General features: G+C 43.8%; 19 non-coding genes and 22 pseudogenes across 19 annotated transcripts; all 41 read right to left on the bottom strand.

Annotated features, from left to right (window-relative positions):
* Positions 1 to 63: 63 nt before the first annotated feature.
* On the bottom strand, positions 64 to 172 carry LOC131736265 (5S ribosomal RNA; annotated as a pseudogene).
* Positions 173 to 272: 100 nt separating this feature from the next.
* On the bottom strand, positions 273 to 396 carry LOC131736275 (5S ribosomal RNA; annotated as a pseudogene).
* Positions 397 to 510: 114 nt separating this feature from the next.
* Positions 511 to 620, bottom strand: LOC131736284 (5S ribosomal RNA; annotated as a pseudogene).
* Positions 621 to 737: 117 nt separating this feature from the next.
* Positions 738 to 846, bottom strand: LOC131736264 (5S ribosomal RNA; annotated as a pseudogene).
* Positions 847 to 1,184: 338 nt separating this feature from the next.
* On the bottom strand, positions 1,185 to 1,305 carry LOC131736234 (5S ribosomal RNA; annotated as a pseudogene).
* Positions 1,306 to 1,618: 313 nt separating this feature from the next.
* LOC131736269 (5S ribosomal RNA) lies at positions 1,619 to 1,740 on the bottom strand (annotated as a pseudogene).
* A 101-nt stretch (positions 1,741 to 1,841) lies between these two features.
* On the bottom strand, positions 1,842 to 1,953 carry LOC131736287 (5S ribosomal RNA; annotated as a pseudogene).
* A 100-nt stretch (positions 1,954 to 2,053) lies between these two features.
* LOC131736268 (5S ribosomal RNA) lies at positions 2,054 to 2,172 on the bottom strand (annotated as a pseudogene).
* Positions 2,173 to 2,273: 101 nt separating this feature from the next.
* LOC131736274 (5S ribosomal RNA) lies at positions 2,274 to 2,411 on the bottom strand (annotated as a pseudogene).
* Positions 2,412 to 2,525: 114 nt separating this feature from the next.
* LOC131736263 (5S ribosomal RNA) lies at positions 2,526 to 2,634 on the bottom strand (annotated as a pseudogene).
* Positions 2,635 to 2,747: 113 nt separating this feature from the next.
* LOC131736277 (5S ribosomal RNA) lies at positions 2,748 to 2,856 on the bottom strand (annotated as a pseudogene).
* Positions 2,857 to 2,970: 114 nt separating this feature from the next.
* Positions 2,971 to 3,089, bottom strand: LOC131736211 (5S ribosomal RNA). The gene has a single exon (XR_009328015.1). It is a non-coding gene; the product is annotated as a 5S ribosomal RNA (ribosomal RNA).
* Positions 3,090 to 3,189: 100 nt separating this feature from the next.
* LOC131736273 (5S ribosomal RNA) lies at positions 3,190 to 3,318 on the bottom strand (annotated as a pseudogene).
* A 101-nt stretch (positions 3,319 to 3,419) lies between these two features.
* Positions 3,420 to 3,537, bottom strand: LOC131736247 (5S ribosomal RNA; annotated as a pseudogene).
* Positions 3,538 to 3,636: 99 nt separating this feature from the next.
* LOC131736323 (5S ribosomal RNA) lies at positions 3,637 to 3,755 on the bottom strand. Its single transcript, XR_009328071.1, has one exon. It is a non-coding gene; the product is annotated as a 5S ribosomal RNA (ribosomal RNA).
* A 100-nt stretch (positions 3,756 to 3,855) lies between these two features.
* On the bottom strand, positions 3,856 to 3,974 carry LOC131736229 (5S ribosomal RNA; annotated as a pseudogene).
* Positions 3,975 to 4,088: 114 nt separating this feature from the next.
* On the bottom strand, positions 4,089 to 4,217 carry LOC131736232 (5S ribosomal RNA; annotated as a pseudogene).
* Positions 4,218 to 4,331: 114 nt separating this feature from the next.
* LOC131736326 (5S ribosomal RNA) lies at positions 4,332 to 4,450 on the bottom strand. The gene has a single exon (XR_009328074.1). It is a non-coding gene; the product is annotated as a 5S ribosomal RNA (ribosomal RNA).
* A 113-nt stretch (positions 4,451 to 4,563) lies between these two features.
* Positions 4,564 to 4,672, bottom strand: LOC131736243 (5S ribosomal RNA; annotated as a pseudogene).
* Positions 4,673 to 4,772: 100 nt separating this feature from the next.
* LOC131736320 (5S ribosomal RNA) lies at positions 4,773 to 4,891 on the bottom strand. The gene has a single exon (XR_009328068.1). It is a non-coding gene; the product is annotated as a 5S ribosomal RNA (ribosomal RNA).
* Positions 4,892 to 4,991: 100 nt separating this feature from the next.
* On the bottom strand, positions 4,992 to 5,110 carry LOC131736312 (5S ribosomal RNA). Its single transcript, XR_009328060.1, has one exon. It is a non-coding gene; the product is annotated as a 5S ribosomal RNA (ribosomal RNA).
* A 101-nt stretch (positions 5,111 to 5,211) lies between these two features.
* LOC131736311 (5S ribosomal RNA) lies at positions 5,212 to 5,330 on the bottom strand. Its single transcript, XR_009328059.1, has one exon. It is a non-coding gene; the product is annotated as a 5S ribosomal RNA (ribosomal RNA).
* Positions 5,331 to 5,430: 100 nt separating this feature from the next.
* On the bottom strand, positions 5,431 to 5,549 carry LOC131736310 (5S ribosomal RNA). The gene has a single exon (XR_009328058.1). It is a non-coding gene; the product is annotated as a 5S ribosomal RNA (ribosomal RNA).
* Positions 5,550 to 5,663: 114 nt separating this feature from the next.
* Positions 5,664 to 5,782, bottom strand: LOC131736212 (5S ribosomal RNA). The gene has a single exon (XR_009328016.1). It is a non-coding gene; the product is annotated as a 5S ribosomal RNA (ribosomal RNA).
* Positions 5,783 to 5,882: 100 nt separating this feature from the next.
* On the bottom strand, positions 5,883 to 6,011 carry LOC131736231 (5S ribosomal RNA; annotated as a pseudogene).
* Positions 6,012 to 6,125: 114 nt separating this feature from the next.
* LOC131736244 (5S ribosomal RNA) lies at positions 6,126 to 6,244 on the bottom strand (annotated as a pseudogene).
* Positions 6,245 to 6,343: 99 nt separating this feature from the next.
* On the bottom strand, positions 6,344 to 6,452 carry LOC131736286 (5S ribosomal RNA; annotated as a pseudogene).
* A 100-nt stretch (positions 6,453 to 6,552) lies between these two features.
* Positions 6,553 to 6,661, bottom strand: LOC131736283 (5S ribosomal RNA; annotated as a pseudogene).
* Positions 6,662 to 6,775: 114 nt separating this feature from the next.
* Positions 6,776 to 6,894, bottom strand: LOC131736221 (5S ribosomal RNA). Its single transcript, XR_009328025.1, has one exon. It is a non-coding gene; the product is annotated as a 5S ribosomal RNA (ribosomal RNA).
* Positions 6,895 to 7,231: 337 nt separating this feature from the next.
* On the bottom strand, positions 7,232 to 7,350 carry LOC131736316 (5S ribosomal RNA). Its single transcript, XR_009328064.1, has one exon. It is a non-coding gene; the product is annotated as a 5S ribosomal RNA (ribosomal RNA).
* Positions 7,351 to 7,450: 100 nt separating this feature from the next.
* LOC131736203 (5S ribosomal RNA) lies at positions 7,451 to 7,569 on the bottom strand. The gene has a single exon (XR_009328007.1). It is a non-coding gene; the product is annotated as a 5S ribosomal RNA (ribosomal RNA).
* A 114-nt stretch (positions 7,570 to 7,683) lies between these two features.
* LOC131736262 (5S ribosomal RNA) lies at positions 7,684 to 7,792 on the bottom strand (annotated as a pseudogene).
* Positions 7,793 to 7,906: 114 nt separating this feature from the next.
* LOC131736213 (5S ribosomal RNA) lies at positions 7,907 to 8,025 on the bottom strand. The gene has a single exon (XR_009328017.1). It is a non-coding gene; the product is annotated as a 5S ribosomal RNA (ribosomal RNA).
* Positions 8,026 to 8,139: 114 nt separating this feature from the next.
* On the bottom strand, positions 8,140 to 8,258 carry LOC131736309 (5S ribosomal RNA). Its single transcript, XR_009328057.1, has one exon. It is a non-coding gene; the product is annotated as a 5S ribosomal RNA (ribosomal RNA).
* A 100-nt stretch (positions 8,259 to 8,358) lies between these two features.
* On the bottom strand, positions 8,359 to 8,477 carry LOC131736308 (5S ribosomal RNA). The gene has a single exon (XR_009328056.1). It is a non-coding gene; the product is annotated as a 5S ribosomal RNA (ribosomal RNA).
* Positions 8,478 to 8,591: 114 nt separating this feature from the next.
* LOC131736261 (5S ribosomal RNA) lies at positions 8,592 to 8,700 on the bottom strand (annotated as a pseudogene).
* Positions 8,701 to 8,814: 114 nt separating this feature from the next.
* On the bottom strand, positions 8,815 to 8,933 carry LOC131736227 (5S ribosomal RNA). The gene has a single exon (XR_009328031.1). It is a non-coding gene; the product is annotated as a 5S ribosomal RNA (ribosomal RNA).
* Positions 8,934 to 9,033: 100 nt separating this feature from the next.
* Positions 9,034 to 9,152, bottom strand: LOC131736325 (5S ribosomal RNA). Its single transcript, XR_009328073.1, has one exon. It is a non-coding gene; the product is annotated as a 5S ribosomal RNA (ribosomal RNA).
* A 100-nt stretch (positions 9,153 to 9,252) lies between these two features.
* On the bottom strand, positions 9,253 to 9,371 carry LOC131736201 (5S ribosomal RNA). The gene has a single exon (XR_009328005.1). It is a non-coding gene; the product is annotated as a 5S ribosomal RNA (ribosomal RNA).
* Positions 9,372 to 9,471: 100 nt separating this feature from the next.
* On the bottom strand, positions 9,472 to 9,590 carry LOC131736207 (5S ribosomal RNA). The gene has a single exon (XR_009328011.1). It is a non-coding gene; the product is annotated as a 5S ribosomal RNA (ribosomal RNA).
* Positions 9,591 to 9,690: 100 nt separating this feature from the next.
* Positions 9,691 to 9,809, bottom strand: LOC131736307 (5S ribosomal RNA). Its single transcript, XR_009328055.1, has one exon. It is a non-coding gene; the product is annotated as a 5S ribosomal RNA (ribosomal RNA).
* Between the last annotated feature and the right edge of the window lie 95 nt (positions 9,810 to 9,904).

The raw sequence follows: 9,904 nt of genomic DNA, 5'->3' as shown, positions 1-9,904 counted from the left end.
CTCCAAAAATTTCCTTTTGTCCTCCACACATTTCAATTGTAAAATGTAATTACAAAAATGTAATGCCTGCAGCACTTGATATTCCCAGGTGGTCTCCCATCCAAGTACTAACCAAGCCCAACATTGCTTAGCTTCTGAGATCAGGCTTATTCAAGGTGGTGTGGCCGCAGGCGATTGCATTTCTGCTTTCATGACTTTTATGTTTAGTGAGCTGGGGGTGATTCCTCCAAAATTTCCTTTTGTCCTCCACACATTTCAATTGTAAAATGTAATGCCTGCAGCACTTGATATTCCCAGGTGGTCTCCACCATCCAAGTACTAACAACCAAGCCCAACATTGCTTAGCTTCTGAGATCAGACGAGATCAGGCTTATTCAAGGTGGTGTGGCCGCAGGCGATTGCATTTCTGCTTTCATGACTTTTATGTTTAGTGAGCTGGGGGTGATTCCTCCAAAATTTCCTTTTGTCCTCCACACATTTCAATTGTAAAATGTAATTACAAAAATGTAATGCCTGCAGCACTTGATATTCCCAGGTGGTCTCCCATCCAAGTGCTAACCCAAGCCCAACATTGCTTAGCTTCTGAGATCAGGCTTATTCAAGGTGGTGTGGCCGCAGGCGATTGCATTTCTGCTTTCATGACTTTTATGTTTAGTGAGTGCTGGGGGGTGATTCCTCCAAAATTTCCTTTTGTCCTCCACACATTTCAATTGTAAAATGTAATTACAAAAATGTAATGCCTGCAGCACTTGATATTCCCAGGTGGTCTCCCATCCAAGTACTAACCAAGCCCAACATTGCTTAGCTTCTGAGATCAGGCTTATTCAAGGTGGTGTGGCCGCAGGCGATTGCATTTCTGCTTTCATGACTTTTATGTTTAGTGAGCTGGGGGTGATTCCTCCAAAATTTCCTTTTGTCCTCCACACATTTCAATTGTAAAATGTAATGCCTGCAAGCACTTGATATTCCCCAAGGTGGTCTCCCTTCCAAGTACTAACCAAGGCCCAACATTGCTTAGCTTCTGAGATCAGACGAGATCAGGCTTATTCAAGGTGGTCGTGGCCGCAGGCGATTGCATTTCTGCTTTCATGACTTTTATGTTTAGTGAGCTGGGGGTGATTCCTCCAAAATTTCCCTTTGGCCTCCACACATTTCAATTGTAAAATGTAATTACAAAAATGTAATGCCTGCAGCACTTGATATTCCCCAGGTGGTCTCCCATCCCAAGTACTAACCAAGCCCAACATTGCTTAGCTTCTGAGATCAGACGAGATCAGGCTTATTCAAGGTGGTGTGGCCGCAGGCGATTGCATTTCTGCTTTCATGACTTTTATGTTTAGTGAGCTGGGGGTGATTCCTCCAAAATTTCCTTTTGTCCTCACACACATTTCAATTGTAAAATGTAATGCCTGCAGCACTTGATATTCCCAGGTGGGTCTCCCATCCAAGTACTAACCAAGCCCCAACATTGCTTAGCATCTGAGATCAGGCTTATTCAAGGTGGTGTGGCCACAGGCGATTGCATTTCTGCTTTCATGACTTTTATGTTTAGTGAGCTGGGGGTGATTCCTCCAAAATTTCCCTTTGGCCTCCACACATTTCAATTGTAAAATGTAATGCCCTGCAGCACTTGATATTCCCAGGTGGTCTCCCATCCAAGTACTTAACCAAGCCCGCAACATTGCTTAGCTTCTGAGATCAGGCGAGATCAGGCATATTCAAGGTGGTGTGGCCGCAGGCGATTGCATTTCTGCTTTCATGACTTTTATGTTTAGTGAGCTGGGGGTGATTCCTCCCAAAATTTCCTTTTGTCCTCCACACATTTCAATTGTAAAATGTAATGCCTGCAGCACTTGATATTCCCAGGTGGTCTCCCATCCAAGTACTAACCAAGCCCCAACATTGCTTAGCTTCTGAGATCAGGCTTATTCAAGGTGGTGTGGGCCCGCAGGCGATTGCATTTCTGCTTTCATGACTTTTATGTTTAGTGAGCTGGGGGTGATTCCTCCAAAATTTCCCTTTGGCCTCCACACATTTCAATTGTAAAATGTAATGCCTGCAGCACTTGATATTTCCAGGTGGTCTCCCATCCAAGTACTAACCAAGCCCAACATTGCTTAGCTTCTGAGATCAGGCGAGATCAGGCTTATTCAAGTTGGTGTGGCCGCAGGGCGATTGCATTTCTGCTTTCATGACTTTTATGTTTAGGGAGCTGGGGGTGATTCCTCCAAAATTTCCTTTTGTCCTCCACACATTTCAATTGTAAAATGTAATGCCTGCAGCACTTGATATTCCCAGGTGGTCTCCCATCCAAGTACTAACCAAGCCAAACTTTGCTTAGCTTCTGAGATCAAGGCTTATTCAAGGTGGTGTGTGAGATCAGGCTTATTCAAGGTGGTGTGGCCGCAGGCGATTGCATTTCTGCTTTCATGACTTTTATGTTTAGTGAGCTGGGGGTGATTCCTCCAAAATTTCCTTTTGTCCTCCACACATTTCAATTGTAAAATGTAATTACAAAAATGTAATGCCTGCAGCACTTGATATTCCCAGGTGGTCTCCCATCCAAGTACTAACCAAGCCCAACATTGCTTAGCTTCTGAGATCAGGCTTATTCAAGGTGGTGTGGCCGCAGGCGATTGCATTTCTGCTTTCATGACTTTTATGTTTAGTGAGCTGGGGGTGATTCCTCCAAAATTTCCTTTTGTCCTCCACACATTTCAATTGTAAAATGTAATTACAAAATGTAATGCCTGCAGCACTTGATATTCCCAGGTGGTCTCCCATCCAAGTACTAACCAAGCCCAACATTGCTTAGCTTCTGAGATCAGGCTTATTCAAGTTGGTGTGGCCGCAGGCGATTGCATTTCTGCTTTCATGACTTTTATGTTTAGTGAGCTGGGGGTGATTCCTCCAAAATTTCCTTTTGTCCTCCACACATTTCAATTGTAAAATGTAATTACAAAAATGTAATGCCTGCAGCACTTGATATTCCCAGGTGGTCTCCCATCCAAGTATTAACCAAGCCCAACATTGCTTAGCTTCTGAGATCAGACGAGATCAGGCTTATACAAGGTGGTGTGGCCGCAGGCGATTGCATTTCTGCTTTCATGACTTTTATGTTTAGTGAGCTGTGGGTGATTCCTCCAAAATTTCCTTTTGTCCTCCACACATTTCAATTGTAAAATGTAATGCCTGCAGCACTTGATATTCCCAGGTGGTCTCCCATCCAAGTACTAACCATGCCCAACATTGCTTAGCTTCTGAGATCAGACGAGATCAGACGAGATCAGGCTTATTCAAGGTGGTGTGGCCGCAGGGCGATTGCATTTCTGCTTTCATGACTTTTATGTTTAGTGAGCTGGGGGTAATTCCTCCAAAATTTCCTTTTGTCCTACACACATTTCAATTGTAAAATGTAATGCCTGCAGCAATTGATATTCCCAGTGGTCTCCCATCCAAGTACTAACCAAGCCCAACATTGCTTAGCTTCTGAGATCAGACGAGATCAGGCTTATTCAAGGTGGTGTGGCCGCAGGCGATTGCATTTCTGCTTTCATGACTTTTATGTTTAGTGAGCTGGGGTGATTCCTCCAAAATTTCCTTTTGTCCTCCACACATTTCAATTGTAAAATGTAATGCCTGCAGCACTTGATATTCCCAGGTGGTCTCCCATCCAAGTACTAACCAAGCCCAACATTGCTTAGCTTCTGAGACCAGACGAGATCAGGCTTATTCAAGGTGGTGTGGCCGCAGGCGATTGCATTTCTGCTTTCATGACTTTTATGTTTAGTGAGCTGGGGGTGATTCCTCCAAAATTTCCTTTTGTCCTCCACACATTTCAATTGTAAAATGTAATGCCTGCAGCACTTGATATTCCCAGGTGGTCTCCCATCCAAATATTAATCAAGCCCAACATTGCTTAGCTTCTGAGACCAGACGAGATCAGGCTTATTCAAGGTGGTGTGGCCGCAGGCGATTGCATTTCTGCTTTCATGACTTTTATGTTTAGTGAGCTGGGGGTGATTCCTCCAAAATTTCCTTTTGTCCTCCACACATTTCAATTGTAAAATGTCATTACAAAAATGTAATGCCTGCAGCACTTGATATTCCCAGGTGGTCTCCCATCCAAGTACTAACCAAGCCCAACATTGCTTAGCTTCTGAGATCAGACGAGATCAGACGAGATCAGGCTTATTCAAGGTGGTGTGGCCGCAGGCGATTGCATTTCTGCTTTCATGACTTTTATGTTTAGTGAGCTGGGGGTGATTCCTCCAAAATTTCCTTTTGTCCTCCACACATTTCAATTGTAAAATGTAATTACAAAAATGTAATGCCTGCAGTACTTGGTATTCCCTGGTGGTCTCCCATCCAAGTACTAACCAAGCCCAACATTGCTTAGCTTCTGAGATCAGACGAGATCAGGCTTATTCAAGGTGGTGTGGCCGCAGGCGATTGCATTTCTGCTTTCATGACTTTTATGTTTAGTGAGCTGGGGTGATTCCTCCAAAATTTCCTTTTGTCCTCCACACATTTCAATTGTAAAATGTAATTACCAAAACGTAATGCCTGCAGCACTTGATATTCCCAGGTGGTCTCCCATCCAAGTACTAACCAAGCCCAACATTGCTTAGCTTCTGAGATCAGGCGTATTCAAGGTGGTGTGGCCGCAGGCGATTGCATTTCTGCTTTCATGACTTTTATGTTTAGTGAGCTGGGGGTGATTCCTCCAAAATTTCCTTTTGTCCTCCACACATTTCAATTGTAAAATGTAATGCCTGCAGCACTTGATATTCCCAGGTGGTCTCCCATCCAAGTACTAACCAAGCCCAACATTGCTTCGCTTCTGAGATCAGACGAGATCAGGCTTATTCAAGGTGGTGTGGCCGCAGGCGATTGCATTTCTGCTTTCATGACTTTTATGTTTAGTGAGCTGGGGGTGATTCCTCCAAAATTTCCTTTTGTCCTCCACACATTTCAATTGTAAAATGTAATGCCTGCAGCACTTGATATTCCCAGGTGGTCTCCCATCCAAGTACTAACCAAGCCCAACATTGCTTAGCTTCTGAGATCAGACGAGATCAGGCTTATTCAAGGTGGTGTGGCCGCAGGCGATTGCGATTCTGCTTTCATGACTTTTATGTTTAGTGAGCTGGGGGGTGATTCCTCCAAAATTTCCTTTTGTCCTCCACACATTTCAATTGTAAAATGTAATGCCTGCAGCACTTGATATTCCCAGGTGGTCTCCCATCCAAGTACTAACCAAGCCCAACATTGCTTAGCTTCTGAGATCAGACGAGATCAGGCTTATTCAAGGTGGTGTGGCCGCAGGCGATTGCGATTCTGCTTTCATGACTTTTATGTTTAGTGAGCTGGGGGTGATTCCTCCAAAATTTCCTTTTGTCCTCCACACATTTCAATTGTGAAATGTAATGCCTGCAGCACTTGATATTCCCAGGTGGTCTCCCATCCAAGTACTAACCAAGCCCAACATTGCTTAGCTTCTGAGATCAGACGAGATCAGGCTTATTCAAGGTGGTGTGGCCGCAGGCGATTGCGATTCTGCTTTCATGACTTTTATGTTTAGTGAGCTGGGGGTGATTCCTCCAAAATTTCCTTTTGTCCTCCACACATTTCAATTGTAAAATGTAATTACAAAAATGTAATGCCTGCAGCACTTGATATTCCCAGGTGGTCTCCCATCCAAGTACTAACCAAGCCCAACATTACTTAGCTTCCGAGATCAGACGAGATCAGGCTTATTCAAGGTGGTCTGGCCGCAGGCAATTGCATTTCTGCTTTCATGACTTTTATGTTTAGTGAGCTGGGGGTGATTCCTCCAAAATTTCCTTTTGTCCTCCAGACATTTCAATTGTAAAATGTAATGCCTGCAGCACTTGATATTCCCAGGTGGTCTCCCATCCAAGTACTAACCAAGCCCAACATTGCTTAGCTTCTGAGATCAGACGAGATCAGACGAGATCAGGCTTATTCAAGGTGGTGTGGCCGCAGGCGATTGCGATTCTGCTTTCATGACTTTTATGTTTAGTGAGCTGGGGGTGAGTCCTCCAAAATTTCCTTTTGTCCTCCACACATTTCAATTGTAAAATGTAATTACAAAAATGTAATGCCTGCAGCACTTGATATTCCCAGGTGTTCTCCCATCCAAGTACTAACCACGCCCAACATTGCTTAGCTTCTGAGATCAGACGAGATCAAGCTTATTCAAGGTGGTGTGGCCGCAGGCGATTGCATTTCTGCTTCATGACTTTTATGTTCGGTGAGCTGGGGGTGATTCCTCCAAAATTTCCTTTTGTCCTCCACAAATTTCAATTGTAAAATGTAATGTCTGCAGCACTTGATATTCCCAGGTGGTCTCCCATCCAAGTACTAACCAAGCCCAACATTGCATAGCTTCTGAGATCAGGCTTATTCAAGGTGGTGTGGACGCAGGCGATTGCATTTCTGCTTTCATGACTTTTATGTTTAGTGAGCTGGGGGTGATTCCTCCAAAATTTCCTTTTGTCCTCCACACATTTCAATTGTAAAATGTAATGCCTTCAGCACTTGATATTCCCAGGTGGTCTCCCATCCAAGTACTAACCAAGCCCAACATTGCTTAGCTTCTGAGATCAGGCTTATTCAAGGTGGTGTGGCAGCAGGCAATTGCATTTCTGCTTTCATGACTTTTATGTTTAGTGAGCTGGTGGTGATTCCTCCAAAATTTCCTTATGTCCTGCACAAATTTCAAATGTAAAAAGTAATAACAAAAATGTAATGCCTGCAGCACTTGATATTCCCAGGTGGTCTCCCATCCAAGTACTAACCAAGCCGAACATTGCTTAGCTTCTGAGATCAGACGAGATCAGGCTTATTCAAGGTGGTGTGGCCGCAGGCGATTGCATTTCTGCTTTCATGACTTTTATGTTCGGTGAGCTGGGGGTGATTCCTCCAAAATTTCCTTTTGTCCTCCAGACATTTCAATTGTAAAATGTAATTACAAAAATGTAATGCCTGCAGCACTTGATATTCCCAGGTGTTCTCCCATCCAAGTACTAACCAAGTCCAACATTGCATAGCTTCTGAGATCAGGCTTATTCAAGGTGGTGTGGACACAGGAGATTGCATTGCTGCTTTCATGACTTTTATGTTTAGTGAGCTGGGGGTGATTCCTCCAAAATTTCCTTTTGTCCTGCACACATTTCAATTGTAAAAAGTAATTACAAAAATGTAATGCCTGCAGCACTTGATATTCCCAGGTGGTCTCCCATCCAAGTACTAACCAAGCCCAACATTGCTTAGTTTCTGAGATCAGACGAGATCAGGCTTATTCAAGGTGGTGTGGCCGCAGGCAATTGCATTTCTGCTTTCATGACTTTTATGTTTAGTGAGCTGGGGGTGATTCCTCCAAAATTTCCTTTTGTCCTCCACACATTTCAATTGTAAAATGTAATGCCTGCAGCACTTGATATTCCCAGGTGGTCTCCCATCCAAGTACTAACCAAGCCCAACATTGCTTAGCTTCTGAGAGCAGACGAGATCAGGCTTATTCAAGGTGGTGTGGCCGCAGGCAATTGCATTTCTGCTTTCATGACTTTTATGTTTAGTGAGCTGGGGGTGAATCCTCCAAAATTTCCTTTTGTCCTCCACACATTTCAATTGTAAAATGTAATTACAAAAATGTAATGCCTGCAGCACTTGATATTCCCAGGTGGTCTCCCATCCAAGTACTAACCAAGCCCAACATTGCTTAGCTTCTGAGATCAGGCTTATTCAAGGTGGTGTGGCCGCAGGCGATTGCATTTCTGCTTTCATGACTTTTATGTTTAGTGAGCTGGGGGTGATTCCTCCAAAATTTCCTTTTGTCCTCCACACATTTCAATTGTAAAATGTAATTACAAAAATGTAATGCCTGCAGCACTTGATATTCCCAGGTGGTCTCCCATCCAAGTACTAACCAAGCCCAACATTGCTTAGCTTCTGACATCAGACGAGATCAGGCTTATTCAAGGTGGTGTGGCCGCAGGCGATTGCATTTCTGCTTTCATGACTTTTATGTTTAGTGAGCTGGGGGTGATTCCTCCAAAATTTCCTTTTGTCCTCCACACATTTCAATTGTAAAATGTAATTACAAAAATGTAATGCCTGCAGCACTTGATATTCCCAGGTGGTCTCCCATCCAAGTACTAACCAAGCCCAACATTGCTTAGCTTCTGAGATCAGACGAGATCAGGCTTATTCAAGGTGGTGTGGCCGCAGGCGATTGCATTTCTGCTTTCATGACTTTTATGTTTAGTGAGCTGGGGGTGATTCCTCCAAAATTTCCTTTTGTCCTCCACACATTTCAATTGTAAAATGTAATGCCTGCAGCACTTGATATTCCCAGGTGGTCTCCCATCCAAGTACTAACCAAGCCCAACATTGCTTAGCTTCTGAGATCAGACGAGATCAGGCTTATTCAAGGTGGTGTGGCCGCAGGCAATTGCATTTCTGCTTTCATGACTTTTATGTTTAGTGAGCTGGAGGTGAATCCTCCAAAATTTCCTTTTGTCCTCCACACATTTCAATTGTAAAATGTAATTACAAAAATGTAATGCCTGCAGCACTTGATATTCCCAGGTGGTCTCCCATCCAAGTACTAACCAAGCCCAACATTGCTTAGCTTCTGAGATCAGGCTTATTCAAGGTGGTGTGGCCGCAGGCGATTGCATTTCTGCTTTCATGACTTTTATGTTTAGTGAGCTGGGGGTGATTCCTCCAAAATTTCCTTTTGTCCTCCACACATTTCAATTGTAAAATGTAATTACAAAAATGTAATGCCTGCAGCACTTGATATTCCCAGGTGGTCTCCCATCCAAGTACTAACCAAGCCCAACATTGCTTAGCTTCTGAGATCAGATGAGATCAGGCTTATTCAAGGTGGTGTGGCCGCAGGCGATTGCATTTCTGCTTTCATGACTTTTATGTTTAGTGAGCTGGGGGTGATTCCTCCAAAATTTCCTTTTGTCCTCCACACATTTCAATTGTAAAATGTAATGCCTGCAGCACTTGATATTCCCAGGTGATCTCCCATCCAAGTACTAACCAAGCCCAACATTGCTTAGCTTCTGAGATCAGACGAGATCAGGCTTATTCAAGGTGGTGTGGCCGCAGGCGATTGCATTTCTGCTTTCATGACTTTTATGTTTAGTGAGCTGGGGGTGATTCCTCCAAAATTTCCTTTTGTCCTGCACACATTTCAATTGTAAAATGCAATGCCTGCAGCACTTGATATTCCCAGGTGGTCTCCCATCCAAGTACTAACCAAGCCCAACATTGCTTAGCTTCTGAAATCAGACGAGATCAGGCTTATTCAAGGTGGTGTGGCCGCAGGCGATTGCATTTCTGCTTTCATGACTTTTATGTTTAGTGAGCTGGGGGTGATTCCTCCAAAATTTCCTTTTGTCCTCCACACATTTCAATTGTAAAATGTAATGCCTGCAGCACTTGATATTCCCAGGTGGTCTCCCATCCAAGTACTAACCAAGCCCAACATTGCTTAGCTTCTGAGATCAGACAAGATCAGGCTTATTCAAGGTGGTGTGGCCGCAGGCGATTGCATTTCTGCTTTCATGACTTTTATGTTTAGTGAGCTGGGGGTGATTCCTCCAAAATTTCCTTTTGTCCTCCACACATTTCAATTGTAAAATGTAATGCCTGCAGCACTTGATATTCCCAGGTGGTCTCCCATCCAAGTACTAACCAAGCCCAACATTGCTTAGCTTCTGAGATCAGACGAGATCAGGCTTATTCAAGGTGGTGTGGCCGCAGGCGATTGCATTTCTGCTTTCATGACTTTTATGTTTAGTGAGCTGGGGGTGATTCCTCCAAAATATCCTTTTGTCCTCCACACATTTCAATTGTAAAA

Source organism: Acipenser ruthenus, unplaced genomic scaffold (genome assembly GCF_902713425.1).
Source record: "Acipenser ruthenus unplaced genomic scaffold, fAciRut3.2 maternal haplotype, whole genome shotgun sequence".
Lineage (NCBI taxonomy): Eukaryota > Metazoa > Chordata > Actinopteri > Acipenseriformes > Acipenseridae > Acipenser > Acipenser ruthenus.
This window is presented reverse-complemented; position numbering and strand designations above follow the sequence as displayed.